General features: G+C 44.6%; 1 long non-coding RNA gene across 1 annotated transcript in view; it reads left to right on the forward strand.

Annotated features, from left to right (window-relative positions):
• Positions 1 to 15,857, forward strand: part of LOC134911722 (uncharacterized) — a 38,080-nt gene extending 22,223 nt beyond the window's left edge. The window contains exon 3 of the long non-coding RNA XR_010176796.1: positions 15,284 to 15,857. This is a non-coding gene — a long non-coding RNA (uncharacterized LOC134911722). The remainder of the gene's footprint in view (positions 1 to 15,283) is intronic.
• The last annotated feature ends 10,389 nt before the right edge of the window (positions 15,858 to 26,246 follow it).

Below are 26,246 nucleotides of genomic sequence, written 5' to 3' on the forward strand. Positions count from 1 at the left end.
GTATGGTAGGCCACTGCTGTACCTACCTCTGTGTCGTCACTCGTCGTCCATAAGTATACTATCCATCCATCTACATTGTATACCTGTGGTGGCTTTTTTTTTATACTAGTAGTACTAGTTTAGCAGTCTGCTGACAGTGTCCACCAGGTCCATTATATTGTATATAGCAGTACGGTAGGCCACTGCTGTACCTACCTCTGTGTCGTCAGTCACTCGTCATCCATTAATAATAATAAGTATACTATTCATCCATCTACATTGTATACCTGTGGTGGCTTTTTTTCTTTATACTAGTTTAGCAGTTTGCTGACAGTGTCCACCAGGTCCATTTATTATACTGTATATAGCAGTACGGTAGGTCACTGCTGTACCTACCTCTGTGTCGTCACTCGTCGTCCATAAGTATACTATCCATCCATCTACATTGTATACCTGTGGTGCCTTTTTTTCTTTATACTAGTAGTACTAGTTTAGCAGTCTGCTGACAGTGTCCACCAGGTCCATTATACTGTATATAGCAGTACGGTAGGCCACTGCTGTACCTACCTCTGTGTCGTCACTCGTCGTCCATAAGTATACTATCCATCCATCTACATTGTATACCTGTGGTGCCTTTTAGTTGTGCGCATTAAAATATGGAGAACAAAAATGTGGAGGCTAAAAAAATAGGGAAAGATCAAGATCCACTTCCACCTCATGCTGAAGCTGCTGCCACTAGTCATGGCCGAGACGATGAAATGCCATCAACGTCGTCTGCCAAGGCCAATGCCCAATGTCATAGTACAGAGCATGTAAAATCCAAAACACAAAAGATCAGTAAAATGACCCAAAAATAAAATTAAAAGCGTCTGAGGAGAAGCGTAAACTTGCCAATATGCCATTTACGACACGGAGTGGCAAGGAACAGCTGAGGCACTGGCCTATGTTCATGGCTAGTGGTTCAGCTTCACATGAGGATGGAAGCACTCATCCTCTCGCTAGAAAAAAGAAAAGACTTAAGCTGGCAAAAGCACAGCAAAGAACTGTGCGTTCTTCTAAATCACAAATCCCCAAGGAGAGTCCAATTGTGTCGGTTGCGATGCCTGACCTTCCCAACACTGGACGGGAAGAGCTTGCACCTTCCACCATTTGCACGCCCCCTGCAAGTGCTGGAAGGAGCACCCGCAGTCCAGTTCCTGATAGTCAAATTGAAGATGTCAGTGTTGAAGTACACCAGGATGAGGATATGGGTGTTGCTGGCAATGGGGAGGAAATTGACAAGGAGGATTCTGATGGTGAGGTGGTTTGTTTAAGTCAGGCACCCGGGTAGACGCCTGTTGTCCGTGGGAGGAATATGGCCATTGACATGCCTGGTCAAAATACAAAAAAAATCAGCTCTTCGGTGTGGAATTATTTCAACACAAATGCGGACTACAGGTGTCAAGCCGTGTGTTGCCTTTGTCAAGCTGTAATAAGTAGGGGTAAGGACGTTAACCACCTCGGAACATCCTCCCTTATACGTCACCTGCAGCGCATTCATCATAAGTCAGTGACAAGTTCAAAAACTTTGGGCGACAGCGGAAGCAGTCCACTGACCAGTAAATCCCTTCCTCTTGTAACCAAGCTCCTGCAAACCACACCACCAACTCCCTCAGTGTCAATTTCCTCCTTACCCAGGAAAGCCAATAGTCCTGCAGGCCATGTCACTGGCAAGTCTGACGAGTCCTCTCCTGCCTGGAATTCCTCCGATGCATCCTTGAGTGTAACACCTACTGCTGCTGGCGCTGCTGTTGTTGCTGCTGGGAGTCGATCGTCATCCCAGAGGGGAAGTCGGAAGACCACTTGTACTACTTCCAGTAAGCAATTGACTGTACAACAGTCCTTTGCGAGGAAGATGAAATATCACAGCAGTCATCCTGCTGCAAAGCGGATAACTGAGGCCTTGGTAGCCTGGGCGGTGAGAAACGTGGTTCCGGTATCCATCGTTAATTCAGAGCCAACTATAGACTTGATCGAGGTACTGTGTCCCCGGTACCAAATACCATCTAGGTTCCATTTCTCTAGGCAGGCGATGCCGAAAATGTACACAGACCTCAGAAAAAGACTCACCAGTGTCCTAAAAAATGCAGTTGTACCCAATGTCCACTTAACCACGGACATGTGGACAAGTGGAGCAGGGCAGACTGAGGACTATATGACTGTGACAGCCCACTGGGTAGATGTATTGCCTCCCGCTGCAAGAACAGCAGCAGCGGCACCAGTAGCAGCATCTCGCAAACGCCAACTCGTTCCTAGGCAGGCTACGCTTTTTATCACCGCTTTCCAGAATACGCACACAGCTGAAAACCTCTTACGGCAACTGAGGAAGATCATCGCAGAATGGCTTACCCCAATTGGACTCTCCTGGGGATTTGTGACATCGGACAATACCAGCAATATTGTGCGTGCATTACATCTGGGCAAATTCCAGCACGTCCCATGTTTTGCACATACCTTGAATTTGGTGGTGCAGAATTATTTAAAAAACGACAGGGGCGTACAAGAGGTGGTAACGAGGTGGAATTCAACCCTCTATATGCTTCAGAGGATGGAGGAGCAGCAAAAGGCCATTCAAGCCTATACAATTGAGCACGATATAGGAGGTGGAATGCACCTGTCTCAAGCGCAGTGGAGAATGATTTCAACGTTGTGCAAGGTTCTGCCCATAGGGAGGAATCTGCCCATAGAAACGGAAAGCCTTCTGTCCAGTTCTCCTTTGCACCTGTATGTAAAGCTAATGCTTTGGTTTTAGTCTTGTGTATCAAAAATCCCGATACCAGTTCAAAATCGAGTAATATTTGCAAGAACACCGGAAATGCCTCCTGAGGATTTGCAAAATATAGGAAGAGGTCATCTGCATAAGCTGAAACTTTCAATATGTGTGGGCCTACCTCTATCCCATGCCAAGGAGTATATAAATGGAATAGTCTAATCAAGAGGTCCAACGCTAAATTAAACAACAGAAGGGACAGTGGACAGCCCTGTCTAGTACCACGAAAAACAAAGTAAAACCCGGAGTGTTCAAGCCATTGACGGTCAGGAAAGCTTTGGGGGAGGCATATAACTGGCGAAACAGAGTAATAAAACCTACCCCAAAATTTTGTGTGCATTACACTAAGTAAATGAGCCCAAGACACCCTATCGATGGCTTTTTCGGCGTCACAACTAACTAAAAGGGATTTGCCTTCTGGTGTAGTCAGAGACTGGGTCAGGGCAGCTACTACCTGTTATGTACTGATGAACGCCCTTTTACAAAGCCAGTTTGGGAAGGGTGAAGTACTGTAACTTTGGTGGTATAACCTGCAATCGCTGTGCTATAATGGTTGTTAATAATTTAAGACCTTGATTCAAGAGAGATATGGGGCGATAGGACGTGACTAATGTGGTGTCTTTACCTGGTTTTGGTAAGATTATGATCCTGGCTTCAGTAAAATCAGGCGGGAGCTCCGCCCCTGACAAGATGGAGTTAAACAAATTTTGAAGGTGCGGCAATTAATGTGGAGACAGCAATTTATAGTATTCAGCACCTAGGCCATCGGGACCCAGGGTTTTACCATTGGTTAACCGACTAATGGCCGAAGTTCTTGCTCTGAAACTGGGTCAACCAAAGCATCGCCTTCAACTTCCGTCAACCGTGGAGCATCAGCCTTTCTAATATAGTCCATGCCTAATGAAGGGTTGTCAGGAGGTGCAGTGTATAAGCACGTATAATAGTCTAAGAAACAGTTAGCAATATTGGGGCAGATGTCAAATGTCTTGTGTCTGTGATGATTTTTGGTATGTGTACCGGCGGTCGCTGGCTCCGGACTACAGAAGCCAGTAGTTTACCAGTTTTATTGCCCCATCGAAAGTAGTAATTCTTTTGATAGTCTAGTGAATACTGTGTTTTTTCAGTGCATACAGAGTCATACATGGATTTTGTGTCAGTATACAACTGACGAGTCTCAGGAGTATTATTCTCCAGCATGGCAGAGTAGGAATCGGAGGCAGCAAGACTAAGGTCCAGTAACCTTTTTTTTAAAGTGTTGCATTTGGCCGTGACATATGCAATTATTTGGCCTCAAAGTACCAGCTTAGACGCTGCCCAGAATAAATTTATGTCCTCTGTAAATTGGATGTTGTCATCCATGTAATTTAAAAAGTGTTGTTCCAGAGCTAGTTTAAAATCTGGAGAATCTGATAAGTATGATGGGAACCTCCAATTAAAAGAAGATAATTTGGGAGAGGGAACTGATAAGGTGAACCACGTCAGGGTGTGGTCCGAAACGGCTATGTTTTCAATTTTTGAGCAGTGTACTCTGACTAGCAAAGAAGCGAGGATAAGCCAAAAATCATTTCTAGAGGAAGTGTGGTGTGGATGAGAGTAAAAGGTGTAATTTTTGTCCACCGGATGCTGAAATCTCCAAGGGTCAGAGAGATTCAAAGACCCCATCAATAAAGCAAGAGCGGCTGGTGGTGTACTACAGGAGGCATTATTGGATTTATCCAAGGACTGGTTTAAGGTGGTATTAAAATCCCCTCCCAAGACTACGTGCCCTACTGCCCAATCTTGTAATTTAACGTAAACATCAGTAAATAAGGCGTTATTGGGGCCATTGGGTGCATATAACGATACTATTGTATACACTTCTCACTCCAAATATAATTTTACAAAAATATATTGCCCTTCCGGGTCACATAACTTATCCAACACTGAGTATTGTAACGACTCCTCGTCGTTTGGCAGTATAGGAGGCCAACATAAATTCCGAAAACGAAGTATTTCTAAGAGTATTAAGGTCTTCATTTATATTTTTAATCTAGTTGAGTAACATTGTTAACAATAGCTGTGGATTACATACTATTTACCGGCGGGATGGCCTCTGTCAATATCCCGACAGCGGCATCCCGCCCAGCAGAATGCTAGCAGCGGGAAGAGCGCAAAGAGTCCCCTTGCAGACTTGCTGTGCTCGCTATGCTGCGGGCTCGCTGGCTCACTGCGCTTGCCATAGATTCTATTCTCACTCTATGGGTGTCGTGTACTTCCATGAGTGGGAATAGGCCCTGTGCATGGGGATTCCGGCGGTCGGCATTGTCCGCTGTTGGGTTTCCGGCATCGGTATCCTGACAGCTGGCAAATTGATTGCATCCCGTAGCTGTAACACTGTATTATTCAAGAGAATGTTTCCAATGGCCAGCGATATCTACAAGTTTTATTATATCTGTTGATATGTTTTTTTATTATATCTGTAGATATGTTTTTATTATATCTGTAGATATGTTTTTCATTATTCTGAAGCCTACAAGTTAATTCAAATGCAATTGGTGAAAGGTGTTCACTTTGTAATTATGACGTTCACCCTGCCTCGACATGCTAGGGGCTGGGGGCATGTACACACAGGTGATCAAGCATATTTAAGGAATATCTGTATTCGTTTTTACTTGTGTCCTGATGAAAACCCACAAATAACGTATTGAAACGTTTATAGCCAACACGGGCTCTTCAGTTTTTATTTAAAAGTTGTCCAGAGTGCCGCCTTCACACTACTATATATATATATATATATATATATATATATATATATATACACACACACACACACACACACACACACACACACTATCTATCTATCTATCTATCTATCTATCTATCTATCTATCTATCTATCTACAGTATATATGTACCATTAGTGCAGCAGATGCATTAGCCAGGGCCCCTGAGAAATAAGAATCCCACTGCTGCCCAGGGCAGCAATGCGTTATCCCCTGGCTCCCCCACAGACCAATGTCGGATGAACAACTTGGTACAGAGTAAGGGTCAGGTCCACTGCCAGAGGGACCTGCTCCTCACTTTAGGTGGGCAGGACTGACTTGTGTGTGTCAGAACTGATAGAAGAGTCCTGTAATTTAACAGCACTGCCCTGTTGCTGCCGGGATCTGCCTGACAGCGCCCTGACCTTACCCACGGTGGAAAGTAAATGTGCCTCTTCTATAACTGCTGCCCGACACTGCCCCCCATGTAATGTGGAGACACAGTACCTGCTGCTCTCAGTTCCTGCCATGGAGAAGGAGAGACCAGGCCTTGCCCTTCTGTGGTGGGTGCTGCTGGGCTAGACATAAGCTGCGTGGCAGAGCAATGGGCACTGTGGTAGTATCCAAATGGGGACATGCCCCATGCAGGTGCTCCCTATCTATGTAGTATGAAAATGGTTTAGTTGACAGTCCATTGCTTAAAATGTGCTGTAAATATAACTGTCAACACCTTGTCGGAAGCACCAGCCACTGCTACATTCCTATAGTACTACTACTATATATACTATATATATATATATATATATATATATATATATAAAAGGAAGGGATAGAGATAAGCTGCTGCTGCAGCTGCACAGTGAACTGAATTGGGTCTACAAACTCTATACAGTACGTCAGCTCCCAATGACCTCGATGAGTAATGCAGAATTCATTGTTTCCTTTAATATATGTGGTCACAGTATGTAATACTTGAAATAGACTGTTCTCTAGTATAAAACTTTGAAGATTAACATCCGGGTTTGCTATGGTTTATTAGATTGTAGTGTGCATGGCGGCGCTGCCCACCATGTAATACCTTACATCAGTTATTTATGTGAACAGCGTTAATCACCGTGGCTTTGTCCTCTTCACTACATTATGACTTTGTTTGGTCTGTCCACTTATTGCTGATCCACTGCTGCAGACATGACAACTTCTGATTTGTGTTGCATTAGTTTAGATTTTATATATATATATATATATATATATTTCTCATACGTCCTAGAGGATGCTGGGACGGTTCCGCAGGAGCCATGGGCACTTTAAGGCTTTTTCAGAGTGTGAACTGGCTCCTCCCTCTATGCCCCTCCTCCAGACCTCAGTTTAGAAAATGTGCCCAGGCAGACTGGTCGTACTCTAGTGGAGCTCTACTGAGTTCTACTAAAAGACTTTATGTTAGGTTTTTTATTTTCAGGGAGACTGCTGGCAACAGTCTCCCTGCTTCGTGGGACTTAGGGGGAAGAAGTAGTTTCATGGCTCTGCTTCTTGCTGACAGGACACCATTAGCGCCTGAAGGGTACTGAACACTCGCTGCAGCTATGCGCTCACTCCCACAGCACGCCGTCACCCCCCTAACAGAGCCAGAAGTCAGAAGACTGGTGAGTAATATTACTGGAGATCTGCAAGAGGGACTTCCGGTCATCGTGACGGCTCAAGGTACCGTGAAGCCGGCGGGAACGCTGCGCGAGCATGCTATCCATAACACAGGCACAGCAGGGCGCGGGGGGGGGGGGGGGGCACCCTGGGCTGCATGAAACCTACTCTTAAACTGGCAAAAGGTAGCATATGATGCCGTGGCACAGTCCTACACCCCCGCCAGTATAAAAAATTTGGTAGTAAATTCTGAGGGGAAATGCGCCATTACAGGGGGCAGGGCTTCCTCCTCAGTTAGCCAGCACACTGCTCAGCGCCATTTTCTCCAAGCAAGCTGCAGGGGAAGAAACGCTGGTCCTCCTCCACTTCTGAATCAAGTATCAGGGTGCATAAGGGGGGGGGGGGGGGGCAGAGTGTAATTTTGGTGCTCAATTATACTATTTGGCATTATAAAAGTGCTAAAAGGTCTCTGTGGGCATTTTACATGACAGGGAGTTTAGTCATTGGCGCTGAGTTTGTGAACTGGCAAGTCCTTTTCTGTGTCCTTCTGACAGATTTTACTGTGGGTCTGTCCCCTATAAGCCCCGGAGTGTCTGTGGTGTGTTTGTGCACGTGTGTGACATGTCTGAGGCAGGGAGCTCTTCCCCTGAGGGAACCATTTTAGGGACACAGAGTTGTAATGTGGTGGCGCTGCCGACGCACCATGAGCCTAAGTGGGTGAAAGAATTATGTGATAGTGTGAATCATATCAGTAAGAGATTGAATAAGTCTGAGTCTCATGCAGAAAACTGGAGAAAATCCATGGAAGATGTGATTTTTAATAGTTCTGCTCCTTCATCCACAGGGGAACCCTCTGGGTCACATAAAAGGTTATTTGCACATATAGTACAAACTGATACCGACACGGACTCTGATTCCTATGTCGACTAGTGATTCCAGGGGAATAGATCCTAAATTAGCAAAAAACATTCAATACATGATTGTGGCTATAAAGGAGGTCTTATAAGTTACGGAGCCCCCTCCTTTACCACAGGAGAAGGCTTACTTTTATAAATAAAAGAAAATTAATGTAACTTTTCCTCCATCTCATGAGCTAAACAGTCTCTTTAAGGGAGTCTGGGCAAACCCTGAAAAGAAATATCAGATTCCTAAAAGAATTCAGGTAGCTTACCCTTTCGTTGCAGAGGACAGGAAAAGGTGGGTGTCACCCCCCGTTTTATACAGTGCCCTGTCATGGTTAACAAAAAAGTTGATTCTCCCTGCGCCTGGGACGGCTACACTAAAAGAGCCGGCAGACCGCAAGTTAGAGACTACGTTGAAATCTATTTATGAGGCAAATGGGACACTTCTCAGGCCTACCATTGCCTGTGCATGGGTGAGTAGTGCTATTGAAAAGTGGTCAGAAAACTTGTCATCAGACATTGACACAATAGATAAAGACGAGATACTCCTAACACTAGGTCATATAAAAGACGCTGCTGCGTATATGCTGGAAGCCATGAAAGATATTGGTTTCTTGGGATCAAGAGCCGCTACTAGGGCAATCTCAGCACGAAGGGCATTGTGGATTCGCCAATGGAATGCTGACGCAGATTCCAAAAGAAATATGGAGGCTCTCCCGTAAAAAGGTGAGGCCTTGTTTGGAGAGGGGCTGGATGCTTTCGTTTCTGCGGCTACCGCAGGTAAGTCGACATTCTTGCCTTATGCTCCTGCATCGGTGAAAAAGACACAGCACTCTCACATGCAGTCCTTTCGACCCAATAAATACAAAAAGAGTAAAGGTTCCCCTTTGTTTGCGGGTAGAGGAAGGGGAAAAGGAAAAAAGTCCACAGTGTCTCCAGGATCACAGGAGCAGAAATCAACCTCTGTTCCTGCCAAATCTTCAGCATGACGCTGGGGCTCCCTTGCGGGAGTCCGCTCAGGTGGGGGCACGTCTGAAACTCTACAGTCACTTCTGGGTTCAATCTGGCCTGGACCCGTGGGTCGTACAAATAGTGTCCCAAGGGTACAAACTGGAGTATCAAGACATTCCCCCATGCCGATTTTTCAAATCGGCCTTACCAGCTTCTATCCTGGACAGGGAAGTGGTAGCAGCAGCAATACAAAAATTGTGTCAGGATCAAGTCATTGTCCTGGTTCCCTTGTTACAACAAGGAGAAGGGTTTTATTCAAGCCTGTTTGTAGTTCCGAAGCCGGACGGCTCGGTAAGACCAATTCTAAACCTAAAAAATCTGAATCTCTACCTGCAAAGGTTCAAGTTCAAGATGAAATCTCTGAGGGCAGGGATTTCCAGTCTGGAGGAGGGGGAAATCATGGTGTCAGTGGACATAAAAGATGCCTACTTACATGTTCCCATTTATCCTCCGCATCAAGCTTATCTGAGATTCGCAGTGCAGGATTGTCATTACCAATTTCAGACATTACTGTTCGGACTCTCCACGGCACCGAGGGTGTTCACCAAGGTGATGGCGGAGATGATGGTCCTCCTTCGACAGCAAGGAGTCAATATAATTCCTTACCTGGACGATCTCCTGATAAAGGTGAGGTCCAGGGAAAGGTTGGTGCAGAACATTGCACTTTCCCTTAAAGTTCTTCAACATCACGGTTGGATCATAAATTTTCCAAAGTCGCAATTGGAACCGACGACAAGATTGTCCTTTCTGGGGATGATACTGGACACAGAAGTACAAAGGATATTTTTTCCAGTATAAAAGGCTCTGGAAATCCAGAAAAGGGTCAAACAAATTCTGAAACCGACAAGAGTGTCGATTTATCAATGCATTCGGTTGTTGGGAAAGATGGTAGCGGCCTACGAGGCCATACAGTTTGGCCAATTCCATGCCAGAGTATTCCAGTGGGACCTATTGGACAAGTGGTCCGGATCCCATCTACACATGCATCAGAGGATAATCCTGTCATCCAAAGCCAGAATTTCGCTTCTGTGGTGGCTACACAGTTCTCACCTCCTAGAGGGACGCAGGTTCGGGATTCAAGACTGGATCCTGGTGACCACGGATGCAAGTCTCCGGGGCTGGGAAGCAGTCACACAGGGGGAAAGCTTCCAAGGAAGATGGTCAAGTCAAGAAACTTGTCTACACATAAACGTTCTGGAATTGAGAGCCATTTACAACGGCCTTCTACAAGCGGTGCATCTTCTTCAAGATCAACCCGTACAGATCCAGTTGGACAATGTAACAGCAATCGCGTACATAAACCGTCAGGGTGGAATGAAAAGCAGAGCGGCAATGGCAGAGGTGTCAAAGATCCTCCCCTGGGCAGAAAGACATGCAAGAGCTCTGTCGGCAATTTTCATTCTGGGAGTGGACAACTGGGAAGTAGACTTCCTCAGCAGACACGATCTCCTTCCAGGAGAATGGGGCCTCCACCAAGAAGTCTTCGCAGAGGTGACAAGTCTTTGGGGAGTTCCTCAAGTAGACATGATGGCATCTCGTCTCAACAAGAAGCTTCAGAGATATTGTTCCAGGTCGAGAGACCCTCAAGCAATAGCAGTGGATGCACTAGTGACCCAATGGGTGTGTCGGTCGGTATATGTCTTCCCTCCGCTTCCACTCATTCCGAAAGTTCTCAAACTCAGAAGAAGAACAGGCGTTCAAGCGATCCTCATTGTCCCAGACTGGCCAAGGAGGGCTTGGTATCCAGATCTTCAGGAGTTGCTCATAGAAGATCCTAGTCCTCTTCCTCTTCGCGAGGAACTGCTGCAGCAGAGGCCATGCGTGTATCAAGACTTACCGCGGCTACGTTTGACGGCATGGCTGTTGAGCGCCAGATCCTAGCCCGAAAGGGTATTCCCAAAGAAGTCATCCCCACTCTTATTCAGGCCAGGAAGGGAGTAACGTCTAAACATTACCACCGTATTTGTAGAAAATATGTGTCTTGGTGTGAAATCAAGAGGGCTCCAACGGAAGAGTTTCAGTTAGGACGTTTTCTCCATTTTCTCCCGGCGGGTGTGGATGCGGGCCTACGATTGGGTTCAATCAAGGTCCAGATTTCGGCCTTGTCCGTTTTCTTTCAGAAACAATTAGCCTACCTTCCAGAAGTTCAGACATTCGTGAAAGGGGTCCTGCACATCCAACCTCCATTTGTGCCTCCTGTGGCACCATGGGACATTAACGTGGTCTTGCATTTCCTTCAATTGGATTGGTTTGAACCTCTACAGGAGATAGAGTTAAAGTTTCTCACTTGGAAAGTGGTCATGCTGTTGGCCTTGGCATCCGCAAGGCGGGTGTCTGAGTTGGGGGCCTTGTCTCACAAGAGCCCATACTTGGTTTTCCATGAAGATAGGGCTGAGTTAAGGACTCATCAGCAATTTCTTCCAAAGGTGGTTTCTTCTTTCCATATAAACCAGCCTATTGTGGTGCCAGTGGCAACTGACACCTTCGCTGCTTCAAAGTCTCTAGATGTGGTCAGGGATTTGAGAATCTATGTCGCAAGAACAGCTCGTATACGGAAAACAGAGGCTCTGTTTATCCTGTATGCTCCCAACAAGATTGGGTGTCCTGCTTCTAAGCAGACTATTGCGCGCTGGATCAGAGGTACGATTCAGCACGCTCATTCTACGGCAGGATTGCCGATACCGAATTTGGTGACTGCCCATTCTACTAGAAAGGTGGGCTCATCCTGGGCGGCTGCCCGGGGGGTCTTGGCATTACAACTTTGCAGAGTAGCTACTTGGTCAGGGGCAAACATGTTTGCTAAGTTTTACAAGTTTGACACCTTGGCCGATGAGGACCTACAGTTTGGTCAATCGGTGCTGCAGGGTCATCCGCACTCTCCCGCCCGTACTGGAGCTTTGGTATAACCCCATGGTACTGAAGTGGACCCCAGCATCCTCTAGGACGTATGAGAAAACAGGTAAATCCTTTTCTCCTAGTCCGTAGAGGATGCTGGGCACCCAGCCCAGTGCGTACTTTTCCTGCAGTTGTTAATCTGTTAAAAATGTTTTCAGCATGGTTGCTGTAATATTCCTGCCCGTTGGCAGGTGTTTTGTTGAATGCCATGTGTGCGGCATGGTTGAAGTGTGAGCTGGTATGAATCTCACCATTAACTTAAAAAGTAAATCCTTTCCTCAAAATGTCCATCTCCCTGGGCACAGTTCCTATACTGAGGTCTGGAGGAGGGGCATAGAGGGAGGAGTCAGTTCACACTCTGGAAAAAGTCTTAAAGTGCCCATGGCACCTGCGGAACCGTCTATACCCCATGGTACTGAAGTGGACCCCAGCATCCTCTACGGACTAGGAGAAAAGGATTTACCGGTAGGTATTAAAATCCTGTTATATAAGGCAAAAAGGATGATTGACTCACTGATTGACTCATCACAAAATATCTTAAACCACAAGGCCTTCAATCTTGAAACTTGGCAGGTAGCTTCTCCTTAGGTCCCAGGTGCTTCCTAAGAACCATTTCGGCAAAAATGGATGTGTGTATGTATGTATGTATGTATGTATGTATGTATGCATGTATGTATGTATGTATGTGTATATGTATATTCCAGCATAACTCCAGAATGCCTTCAGCACTTTACACCAAACTTGGTATACATATGACTTACAATCTGGGAACAAACACTGTGGGGGTAACACACCCCTAGCACCCCTAGGGGTGAGGCAGCAGCACAGAGTATTTCTGCATACAGCATAACTCTGGAATGCCTGGAGCAATTTACACCAAACTTGGTACACATATGACTTACAATCTGGGAACAAACACTGTGGGGGTAAGACACCCCTAGCACCCCTCGGTGTGGCAGCAGCACAGAGTATTTCACTAGACAGCAAAACTCTGGAATGGCTGGAGCAATTTACCCCAAACTTCGTACACATATGACTTACAATCTGGGAACAAACACTGTGGGGGTAAGGCACCCCTAGCACCCCAATGGGTTGGACAGGAGCACAGAGTATTTCAGGAGACAGCATAACTCCGGAATGCTTGGACCAATTTACACCACACTTGCTACACATATGACTTACAATCGGGGGAACAAACACTGTGTGGGTAAAATACCCCTAGCACCCCTAGGGGTGAAGTAGCAGCACAGAGTATTTCAGCAGAAATCATAACTCTACAATGGCTGGTGCAATTTACACCACACTTGGTACACATGTGACTTTCAATCTGGCAACAAACAATATGGAGGTAACACACCCCTAGGGGTGGGCCAGCAGCATAGACTATATTAGGACATGCATGATATGTCAGTGACGACAGGGCTTCATGTGACAGTGACATGATGTGAGGAGGGGAATGGAGGTAGCAGGAAGACACATGCTGGTAGTCATATAGTGGGAGGAGCAGGGTCCCTAGCAGCACAGAGTATATTAGGAGATGTATGAAATGTCAGGCAGGACAGGACTGCATGTGACAGGGGTAGTGAAATGATGTCAGGAGCGGAATGGAGGTAGCACAAACCCACACACTGAGAGTTGTATAGTGGAAGTAGCAGGGACCCCCAGCAGCACAGAGTATATCAGGAGATGCATAAATGTGCTGCGCTATATAAGAAACTGTAAATAAATCGATCATTTCACAGGGGCACTGACATGATGTGAGGAAGGGAATAGAGGCAGCAAGAAGCCACAGGGGGATATTCAATTTGGTCCGAAGAGACATCGGGAGTAAAAACCCCCGATGTTTCTTCGGGTGCTGCGGTCGGGCTATTTAATTTGCTCGGCCGGTAACAAGTCCTCTTACACCCGAAAACACACAGGTTCAGTGAAACCTGTGTGTTTTCGGGTGAAACAGCCCTGTTTTCGGTTGAAAACGGGGCTGTTATCGGGCATTTTGCTTCGCCTGCCGGAGGCAGGTGAAGCAAAACCCCCGATAAGCCGCGGCATGCGCCGGCTTATCGGGGCCAATTAAATAGCCCCCACCGGCCGATACTTATCACCCGGCACCCCGGGCCAAATTGAATATCCCCCACAGACTGAGAGTTGAATAGTGGAAACAGCAGGGTCCCTTGGGGGACCAAAAAGCGGTCCGGCCACTACACAAAGTGGGTCAGGGAAGCAAGCTATGCCTATATACTACATCTCCAACCAACGTCAATTATTGAACAACTATAATTCTAAATTACCATCCTAATCCCGTAGCAAAGCATGGGTTTTCAGCTAGTTACACATAACCATTTGGCATTTATGGGTGTATTAATTGTGACTGTAAGATACACTTCTTTTTGTCACATAATGGTGCCTGATACCTTGGAGTATTTTACTATGTGACATTTGTTTTAATGCAGTAACTGATTGACACACTCTGCTACTAGCTGATGCAGGGCACTGACAAGCATTGAATTAACAATATCTATATTTATGCTGCTCAATGACACAGGCTGAATAGTTTTTATAACAATACTGTTTTGATATGTTTATTTAGCAATTGCCGATTTGTTACTAATTGTGCAATGCTTAGCATTACTGCCTTACAGCACTGGGTTCGATTACCGACATGGCTATAACTGTGTATATTATCCCCATACTTGCATGGGTTTCCTCCATATACTCCGGCTTCCTCCCACAATCCAAAAATATACTAGTAAGTTAATGGCTCCCATCAAAAAATAATCCTAGTATGTGTGTATACTGTACAAGGGCAGACTAGGTGGATCAGGTGGTTCTTATCTGCCTTTGCAGTCTATGTTTCTGGGACACACATTGTCAGTAATCATAATTTATTATTAGATTGTGTTTGCTATATTTTGATAGTGATGTGCCATTTTCCACTTATCTTTTTGGCGCTTATATAAACTAGTATTTACCCTAGCTTGTAGACACTTCAGTGTTTGGTTTCAAAGTGATGAAGCAGTCTAAGGCTGTGAGTTAATATTACAATCAACTTAGCAACTGGCTTTGGCACCTTCTTTGTGTATATTAACTCTTTGCTCGTTTGGATATGCTCTTGATGAAAATTATTTGACTGGCATTGGGTATACGTTGCTAGCGGCCAGGATCCCGGCGGTCAGCATACCAATGCCGGGATCCCGGCCGCCATTCATGAGCGTGCGTGGAGCTGCATGGTTGCGTGACGCTACGGCTGCGCGCTCCCTGTTCACCGTGCATGCCGGGCAGCATCTACATGTTATGACTCTTATTTCATCTTTCAGGGTCCCCATTATGAACTACGGGAGAAGAATATTCTAAAGATATTTCAACATGCAAGCATCACGAGTCCTGAGGGTACTTATTTTTATACTACCCTAGGTGGTGGGCACACCATTTAGTTGGCTAATGTGACACTGGGTGTACTATTTAACTAAAGGCATAACCACTAATCACATCGGAAATTTTGATATATGCACACCTCTTTACATGTTGGCAATATTACACTATCTTTCACTTTTCGCTTTTCTAATTTCCTTACGGACCATCTACGGAGTCAGTGGGAAAGCTAGACGATCGGCATCAGGAGAAACACGTTTTTTACTACATGCTTGAAATACATATGGGATGCGGTACACATATTATTATTTAATTTGCACTTGGAATTCGTCTAACACAGAAGGCGCTGGGTTCTACCACTTTGTATATTTTACCTACCTGGACTTTTGAAAGAGAGTCCATGCAAGAGGACCCTTTTAGCAGCCCCCCTAAACAGGGGAAGTGTTTTTGAACTTTGACTCTGACTGACTATTGTATTCATATTTCTTAAATATTAGTCTTGTTATCTAGGTAGCAGCGCTATTTGCACCACTGTTTTATATATATATATATATATATATATATATGTATATATATATATATATATATATCTCACATATACTGTGCAGCCTTCACAACTCCTGGTTAAGTAGTAAGGTGGTTTTTGAGGCTCCTGATTGTATCCCATCTTCTGTAGAACAGGTTCATGTGTGTTATGAATATCTAACATTTGGGGCTTTGAACATTGTACAGTATATAAGTTTCAGAAGGCCCAGTAACCATAATGGAAGCGACATGGAACCCTTTGGCTGTCATATTCTACAATATACCAAGTAGATAGACCGCTCTGTTTGATCCTTTTGTCTATTTGGTGTGTAATTTAGATGCTGTTGATGTGAGTGTTAAGAGGCCTGGAAGAGTTGGATGACCTTTTACAGTGTTTCAGTAATGCAGTTTTTACATCACTTGGCGTATTGATAAAGCTAGTCATTGCCTTATAACATAAGATGCAGTGCCAAGGTTAACAGCTAAAATGAGCCATAACTAGGAAAGTTTCCAGCCTCTCCTGCTTTCTATCTGTTCCATTTTTGTATCTTGAATGCTACAATGCTGCAGACCTCCACTATCCTCTCCTAACAAACAGCCTATACGTGTGTCTTTTTTTCCCCCATCAATAATTTTTATTGAAAACAAGTTTTCTTTTTGCAAGGGGAAGGGGTACAGAAAGAAAGAAGGAAGGGGAGGGGGGTACATAGAACCAAGGGAACAGGATGTAAACATGCAAATATCAAAATTGTCAGAAGTCAAATATAACAATCCAATATAGATACAATAGGAAAAATACAAAGTCATCTTGGAAAAAGATACAGATAAAGATAAACACGGGATCAAACATGAATACATATCAATAAACAGATCATCAATAATAGACACAGAGCTAGTAAGGCACAGCCGGCGCACAGAGCGGAAGTATAAGCCGAGTCAGTTAGGGGGAAGGTGAAACACCCCCTCCAGCAGTGACGTAGTCATGCCATGCTCTTCATTTCACCATTGGGGAGGAGGCCGCAGAAGAGTAAGGCATGAACTGAGTTTCCATAGTAAAATGGATTTGAATTTTGTTGGTGACTAGTGATAGAGGAGGGGGAGAAGCTTGTTTCCAACTTTGGGCCAATGCAGCCCTGGCAGCTATACAAATATGCCCCACCAGATATCTCTGATAAGATGGTATCTCAGCAGGAAAAATGTGGAGCAGGGCCATGGCCGGAGAGGGGGTAAGGGACAGGTGTAAGACCGAATTAATCAAAGCAAATATCTCGCTCCAGAAATGTCGAAGGGAAGGACAGGACCAGAAAATGTGGAAAATATGGCCTATTTCCCCACAGTTACGCCAGCAATATTTGGAACAAGACTGCCAGAATGAGTGTAGCCTATCCGGTGTTAAATATAGTCTATTAAGGAGTTTGATATGCATCTCCGTGTGATTCAAGCACTTGGACATTCGGTAAGAAGAAATAAAAATTTGTTCCCATTGGGCTTCAGATAGGGGAATATCCAAGTCTTGTTCCGATTTCAGCTGCGCATTAGACTTAGTAGTAGTAAGCAAGCAAGCTGATAAGCGTCCTGTACCAAAACGAGATGTCCCCTCTAGAGTCACACAGAGATACACGTGTTAAGACAACCTGGGATAACGGGTTCGGTGGAGCCACCTGTCTAGGCAAACCTTTGTACCAGTGGTGAATTTGGAAATAATGCAATAATTCTCCACTGGGGAGATTATATCGAGACTGGAGTTGAGAAAACGATAGCATAACATTACCATCCAAAAGGTCCCCCAAGGCAGTCAAACCACAAACAAACCAGGTAGAGAGATTTAAATTAGGGATTAATTTAGCTATGGCTCGTAGTGAGATAGTAGAATATGGAAGTTGATGTCCAGGCAGGCGAGTCACCAATTTATCCCAGATTTGTAAAGATGTTCTAGTGGCGGGGAGGAGGGACAATAAGCAGGGTCTAGCGTTTGGGTGTATCTTAAAAAGGTCTTCTAAGGGAAGGTCCAAACTCCCAGTACGTTCAAGAGATACCCATCCTACTACAGGCGCCCCACTCAACCAGTATTTAAACTGGGCCAGCACACATGCCTCCTGGTAAAGGACCAGGTCGGGCATATCTAGCCCTCCCTTTCTACGAGGGAGAATCATTTTGGACCGAGCCAATCGGGGTGGCCGTGCCTTCCAGACATAGCATAGCATTATAGAACAACATCTTTCAAGGTACGTTTTAGGGAAAAGAAAAGGTATGGTTCGGTATAAGTACATGAGTTTAGGTAAGAGAGTCATTTTGAAAGCTGCTAGGCGGCCAATCCACGAAATACCATAAGAGAGCCAGGACTTAGATCTAAAAAACTATTAATGAGTGGAGGTAAGTTAACATCAAAAACAGAGGCCGTAGAAGGTGGAATTTGGATCCCCAAATACTGAATTGAAGCCGAACGCCAGTTATATGGATAGTGTGATTGAAGGGTGGACACTATCGGAGCTGGGATATTAATGGGGAGAGCATCTGTCATTGTCGTATTAATTTTATAAAAGGAAGCGTCGCTATACTGTCCCAAGATAGCATGCAAACAAGGAAGGGAGGATAGCGGGTCCGTGACAAACAGAAGGACGTCATCCGCAAAGAGGCACAACTTGTGAGTAGTAGTGCCAATAGTCACCCCCGGGAAGCCCCCAGACATCCTAGTCTTCTCAGCAAGGGGTTCTATGCCCAACGTAAATATTAAGGGTAATAGAGGGCAACCCTGTCGGGTTCCATTCGTAATAGGAAATGTATCGGAGAGGAAACCATTACTAAATACCCGTGCAGAGGGGGAGCTATATAGAGATAAAACTGAAGAAAGAATATGGCCACTAAAACCAAACTTGTCTAGAACCGAGGACATATATTGCCAGTTCAGTCTATCAGACGCCTTCTCTGCATCTAAAGAGAGCAGGAGAAGGCCAGTGTTAGAGGGAACGATATCAATCAAATCAAAAACCCTACGGGTATTGTCAGATGCCTGTCTACCAGGCACAAACCCAACTTGGTCGTAGGCAATGAGAGATGGCAGAAAGACATTTAAACGGAAAGCGACAAGTTTGGCAAAAATTTTAATATCGCCGTTCAATAGTGCAATGGGCCTATAATTTTGACAATGCGCTGGGTTTTTACCTGGCTTGGGTATAGTGATAATTTGAGCCTCCAGCATTTCTGTAGGGAAAGCACCAAGAGAGGAGACTGAATTATACAAGGAGGTCAGGGTGGGCGATAGTTGATCACAGAGAGAAACATAAAATTCATTTATGAAGCCATCTGGACCGGTGGCTTTATTATGCGGGAGTGATTTCATTACTTGAATTACCTCGGAGGGGGTCCATGGGGCATTTAATGTCTCGAGCTGTTCCGCAGAAAGGGAGGGGAGTTTGGCGCCGGCTAGGAAGGATTGTATAGAATCAGGAGTGGGTTGAAAAGTAAGGGGATCAGAAGAAAGGTTGTACAGCTTGGTATAATATCTAGCGAATTGATTCGCTATGTCATATGGATTGGACAGTTTACCACCCTGAGGAGAAATCAGATGTCTAATCCTATTACGAGCCTGGAGAGCACGGAGCTTGCGAGCCAGCATTTTCCCCGGTCTATTACCAGTCAGGTAAAATTTCTGTCTCAACCTATTTAAAGCAAACTGGGTCCGTCTCATAAGGAGTTTCTGAAGTTGGCCTCGGATATCCTTTAATTCCCTACGTAGGGCGCTAGAGGGGTGGAGCTTATTCCTATCTTCAACCTCCTTAAGTTTAGATTCCAAGTCTTGTTGTTGTTGGATAGCTTGTCGTTTGAGTCTAGCACCGGCTTGGATCGCAGTGCCTCGCGCAACTGCCTTAAGGGCACACCAGAAAGTCGTGATAGAAGTATCTGAGGGGGAATTAGTTTCCATATAGAGGGAGATGCAATCATCAATCGCTTTTTTAGATATAGGGTCCGACAGCAGGTGGGCAGATAGGCGCCATGGCCGAGGGAGGGTAAATTGGTGGCAAATATTCCAAGACCATAGGAGAGGAGCATGATCGGACCAGGAAATAGGCAGAACATCCACCTGTGCTGAGTGCTGCAAAGTCCACTTATCACAAAGAATAAGATCTATGCGAGAGTAGGAATTGTGCACTGGAGAGAAATACGTATAATCTCTCGAAGTTGCGTTCTGAACTCTCCACAAGTCATACAGTCAGAGCCGGCCATAGGCATAGGCAAACTAGGCAATTGCCTAGGGCATTTGATATGCCTAGGGGCATCAGCAGATTCTGCTGATTAAAATGATATGTGGCATGCCTATATTCTGTGTGTAGCATTTCATATGCAGATACAGCCACAGTCTCACACAGTATATAGGCATGCTGCATATCATTTTAATCAGCAGAAGCTGCTTGTGCATCCAAGCCACATAGCAATGCAAATAAGATGCATTTTCATTAAAAAAAGGTGCCTGACGTTAGCATTGAGACAAGATTTATGAGGGCACATCTGTTTTCAAGCAGAGGCAAAGGTCACAGTGTTAGTGGCAGTGTGAGTGCTGTGTGCATGTGAGTGGGTTGGTTGTGCAGTAGTGTTCAGAATATGTGAAAGGAGCATTATGTATGTCATGTAAAAATGCATTAATAATTTGCAACATATGTGTAGGTGGCACTATGTGTGTCATTATGTGTATAAGGGCATTAATAATGTGCGGCATATGTGTAACAGGGTACTACTGTATGTGTGTCATTATGTGTATAGGGGCACTAATAATGTGCTGCAAATGTGTAGGGGGGCACTATGTGTGTCATTATGTGTATAAGGGCATTAATAATGTACGGCATATGTGTAAGGGATGTTATGTGTAAAAGGCCATTAATAAAGGTTGTCATAATGTGTAAGGTGCATGATGTTTATAAGGACATTAATAATGTGTCTCAAATGTGTAAGGTGCATTACTGTGTGGAATTATGTGTATAAATGCATTACTAATGTGTGGCATTATGTGTATAAGGTGCTCTACTATGTGGCGTTGCGTATAGAAAGGGCACTACTGTGTTATCTAATGTGAATAAAGAGCAATATGGTGTGGTGTAATGTGAATAAGGAGCAATTCAGTGTGATGTAATGTGAATAAGCTGCTCTACTGTGAGGAGTAACGTTTAAGGTAAAGTGATACTACTGTGGGATGTAATATGAATTATGGACACTATCACATGGTCAAATGTGAATAAAGTTGCAGTATTGTGTGGTGTAATTGGAATTGGGGTTACTATTGTGTGGCCATGCCTCTTGCCAGCAAAAACACACCCCTTTTTGGGCTGTGCGCCAAATGTGCAAACTGTTCCTGTTGAAAATATAGGGGGTACAAACATCAAAATGAGGACTGCTATGGGTGAGGGGTGATGGTGCTGGGAAAGAGGTGCAAGGTCAGAGGCGGAACCAGCGGTGGGGCTAGGGGGCACCAGCCAAAATCTTGCCTAGGGCACCATATTGGTTAGGGCCGGCTCTGCATACAGGTCGTATTCTGCCAGCAAATTACGGAAGGCTAGTGATGGGCCAGCCAGAGCCGCAGACATCTGGGAAGAAGACAGAGGAGATCTATCTAATTTAGGATCAAGCGCTAGATTATAGTCGCCCAACATAAGCAGGGCACCCTGATGAACCCTCGCAATAGTTGAGCAAACTTTTCTAAGGAAGGGGACTTGGTTAGAATTGGGACCGTAGAGAGATACAATCATAACCATCTTATCCTCCAATTTTCCAAGTAGAATGAGGAAACGTCTATTCTTGTCAGCTATCTGGGACAGCAGTTCAAACGAAACAGAGCTCTGAAAAAGAACAGCCACTCCATTGCGCTTGAAGGGGCCATTTGCAAAAAAGCCAACTGGGTATCTCCGGTCTCTCAGTGCCGGGGGACCTGCTGACGAAAAATGTGTTTCCTGGAAGGCAACTATGTCAGCTCTGTGTTTATGAAAAGTGGTCAAGGCTAGCCTGCATTTATTGGGGGAGTTCAACCCTTTAACATTCAATGAATATATTCGTACCATTTAAAATGTAGAAAAAGCAAAAACAGCTGACATCCCAAATTGTGTGTGTGGGGGGGGGGGCAAACTAGGGAAAAAAGAGGAAAGGACAGGCAGGAAAAACCAAAAGGGCCCATTATATCGGGACCGCATTGCTACTGCAGGGGAAAGGTATGCAGTAGAAAAAGTATGGGGAGGTGGCGGTAGTATCACCACCCGGGGTACAAAAGGCACATGTATACCTGGATCAATAATGTATAGCCAAACTACAAGTACCAATAAGGGTACCGACAAGCACATCAACAAATAATGTAAGTGACTAGTGAGATATCCTCATGTGTACAGTAAGAAGAAAAAGAAAGATAAAAGAGATAGAATCAGAGGAAAATGCAGGTACACATAGTAATATAAACCACAAATGAAGGAACCAACCCGATTCCGCGGACCTCACCAACCGGCCAGCGCACAGCAGCAGGAGTGGGGGAGAGGGCACCAGGCTGAAAGGAGCAGAGATGGATGTGCAGGGAGGGAGAGATGTGCCCAAAATCCTGGAGCTCTGCAGAGACACTTCCACTCACAGCAGCTAGGCCACGCCGGAAGAATGGTGGAACCACATACTGTACTTACATTTAATCACAAAGAAAATTATTCTCATTGTCTTTGGGTACTAGCCATACCCACTGTGGTGGAGACCTGAGTTGGCGGGTCTCTTATAAATGTTGCTATGGGGCCCACACAGTTCTAGTTATGCCCCTGCCTGTACATTGTTTCTGATTCACTGCTGTCTGTCTGACTGACTGAGTGCCAAACTGAGGAAGGCACAAGGGGCGGGGGCCCCTGTCAGGGACAGAGCAGAGACTGCTGCTTTCCTACCCCCACCAAGGTACATGCCCCCTTTTCTCCACACCACACAGGACATTGTACCCCTGTCACCTGATGTCTCTCCCTGTCACCCAATGCCTCCCCCTCTCACCCTCTGCCTCCCACTGCAGTCCACTGTCACCATCTGCTTCTCCTTGTCTTCTGTTTTCACCCCCTGCCTCCCCTGCCGTACGTTGTCACCCTCTTCCTGTCACCCACTGCTGTGTGGCATATTGTGAACTAAGGTTAGGGTGGATGAGAGGGGCCCAAATTATATTTTTTCCCCTGGGCCCACCACTCACAAGTCCCATCTCTGTATAGAGAGAGAAAGAGAGAGAGAGAGAGAGAGAGAGAGAGAAGATACAAGTTCAAATCTTATGAGTTAGAGTTTTAATAAGCCAGCAATTTAGCTAGATGAAATGAAGTAAAACTATACTTGTACAGTATATCTTTCATCCATTTCCATGCATTCTACTGAATTTTCATCCAAAGAGGATACGCTCTATTGACCCTTTATTATATACAATGTTGACAAGTATTCATACCCAAGACTAATAATCTAGTGGATTTTCACTCAGTGACAAAGATTAACATTATTGTTTATAATGCATTTTTTGTCACTGTATAGAGGACATATATAATGGAAACTATTAGACCGAGGTAATAGTTACAAACTAGGTCAATTAAGTTTGCCAATTTTGCCTTCCTAGCCTTTCTTCTGTGTTAAATTAGGATACATTAATCAAAAGCTGAGCACAAACTAAATTGCAGCAGGCCCATTAATCAAGCCATGTTACTTGTACCAGAGCAGGGACACTACCAGATTGAAAACATCACTCTTTGCTGTGACGGTACGATAGGCCGAAAGGAAGAGGTGAGCGGAGATAAGAGCATTCATTGTACGGAGTTTCTAAAAGTAGAAAAGCATATCGTTAATCATAGGATTTAGGCTTGCCACAAAACAATGCTACGTCTTCCAATAGATCTTAATGGTGGCTTTGGTGTTTTGTCATTCAGAAGGTCTTTATATAAATGACAGATATTACCAATACTGCTGACTCTATGAAACTAAGCCACACACATTTATCTTATTTTTATGGCAATGTGTAACTTGGCATGTTTGTTTAATAATAAAGATTACAGTTTGAGCATAATGTTGTTCAAAGATACAGGTATATTTAAGGCACTTTTTTATGCACCATATAATTGTACTGTATATCGTTATCTATGTAAATGTCACAAGCTGGACACGGATGCCAGGCGTCACTTAGCAGATGTGCAGGTTCTCATTACTGTGGTCACTGAATCCATGCTCTAGCCTGCATCTACTTCTGCCAGACATGCTCCCTCTAGTGGCAACTCACATAACAGAAGCTCCCCTTTACAGTCACTGTCAGATGATCTATGATGATGAACTGCCCACACACTACTAATTGCCTTTTATATTAATAGTTGGTCTGGCCTCCTCCGCAATGCTAGAACTTTACATTTGCTGCTTGAAGTCAGGCCACTCTTGGTTCCAGGCAATCTCTGTGTTTCCAGGTAGAAACTCGTTAGCACTGTTCTTACCTCGTACCTCAGAACAATCTGCAACAACATCAGTTGCTAAGTTATCTAAGAAAGTACTGTACAATTTCAGATAGTTAATGTATGACTGGGACTTTAAACCACTCAACTATGTTACCCCCAGCACAGTGCATTCCTCAGCAAATTTCCCACTGGTGTTAGGGCTACAGCAGATAATGGAAGTGGAATGATATAATTTCTCTCAATAATTTACCTACAGCTCTATTACACTACAGAATCAAGATTTCAAAATCTTGGCAAAATTAGTGGCAAATCGTTTAATTCATACCCCTCACCAGTTCAGACTTACCATAGACTTTCAGTAAAGGAGGTCAGAATGGCCTTCGCTGCTATTATGGCGGCCTTACATTGTACAAATCTAAACATACTTTTAAGCCTGGATGTAGAAAACGCATTTGATACTGTGTCCTGGTCCCATTTATTGAAAATCTTTGAGATCCAAGCTTTGGGACATCCTTTTTTGCAATTCTTTTATACTGGGTCCAGGATCTGACACAGAACCGGCTACTTACTTGGTCAGCAATGGTGTTCATAGTGCCTCCATTGTGTGTGTGTGTGTGTGTGTGTGTGTGTGTGTGTGTGTGTGTGTGTGTGTGTGTGTGTGTGTGTGTGTGTGTGTGTCACTCTGGCACTAAAACAGCAATAATAGAAATCAATGTGACACTACTGGTGCAGTTTAACGTTTCGAGGTGCAAACCCCTATTATAAGACAGGGATTGCTCCCCAAAATGTTGAACTAGACCAGTGGTGTCACTTTGAATCTATCATTGCTGTTTTGGATCCAGAGTGCCATACAAACTACATTGCACATATGAATATAATAGTATAGACAGCGGGCAAGCTACTTCTTTCAGAAACTGGAGTGCCAGACAACAGAGGACTCTGTATGTATATATATATATATATATATATATATATCCGACAAATCATACAAGCAGCGGCACTCGGAGACTCTTTATAGTGCAAATATACTGTGAGGATTTATTCCATGTCACTACACATACAAGCCGGCTTGTATGTGTAGTGACATGGAATAAATGTCAACTGTCAACTGGAATAAATGTTAACTGGTCTAAGGATCTTCATGCCTTTTCCCGTAAATTGAGACTCAAGGAATATTTCCAGCACTCACCAGATGGTATGGAACCTTCTATTTTCTCTAATTTTCTGAGTCGTTCCTCAAGATCTACCTTCGATCTAGAGATGAGCGCCGGAAATTTTTCGGGTTTTGTGTTTTGGTTTTGGGTTCGGTTCCGCGGCCGTGTTTTGGGTTCGACCGCGTTTTGGCAAAACCTCACCGAATTTTTTTTGTCGGATTCGGGTGTGTTTTGGATTCGGGTGTTTTTTTTAAAAAACACTAAAAAACAGCTTAAATCATAGAATTTGGGGGTCATTTTGATCCCAAAGTATTATTAACCTCAAAAACCATAATTTACACTCATTTTCAGTCTATTCTGAATACCTCACACCTCACAATATTATTTTTAGTCCTAAAATTTGCACCTAGGTCGCTGGATGACTAAGCTAAGCGACCCTAGTGGCCGACACAAACACCGGGCCCATCTAGGAGTGGCACTGCAGTGTCACGCAGGATGTCCCTTCCAAAAAACCCTCCCCAAACAGCACATGACGCAAAGAAAAAAAGAGGCGCAATGAGGTAGCTGTGTGAGTAAGATAAGCGACCCTAGTGGCCGACACAAACACCGGGCCCATCTAGGAGTGGCACTGCAGTGTCACGCAGGATGTCCCTTCCAAAAAACCCTCCCCAAACAGCACATGACGCAAAGAAAAAAAGAGGCGCAATGAGGTAGCTGTGTGAGTAAGATAAGCGACCCTAGTGGCCGACACAAACACCGGGCCCATCTAGGAGTGGCACTGCAGTGTCACGCAGGATGGCCCTTCCAAAAAACCC

The sequence above is a fragment of the Pseudophryne corroboree genome, chromosome 4, assembly GCF_028390025.1.
Source record: "Pseudophryne corroboree isolate aPseCor3 chromosome 4, aPseCor3.hap2, whole genome shotgun sequence".
NCBI classification, from domain to species: domain Eukaryota; kingdom Metazoa; phylum Chordata; class Amphibia; order Anura; family Myobatrachidae; genus Pseudophryne; species Pseudophryne corroboree.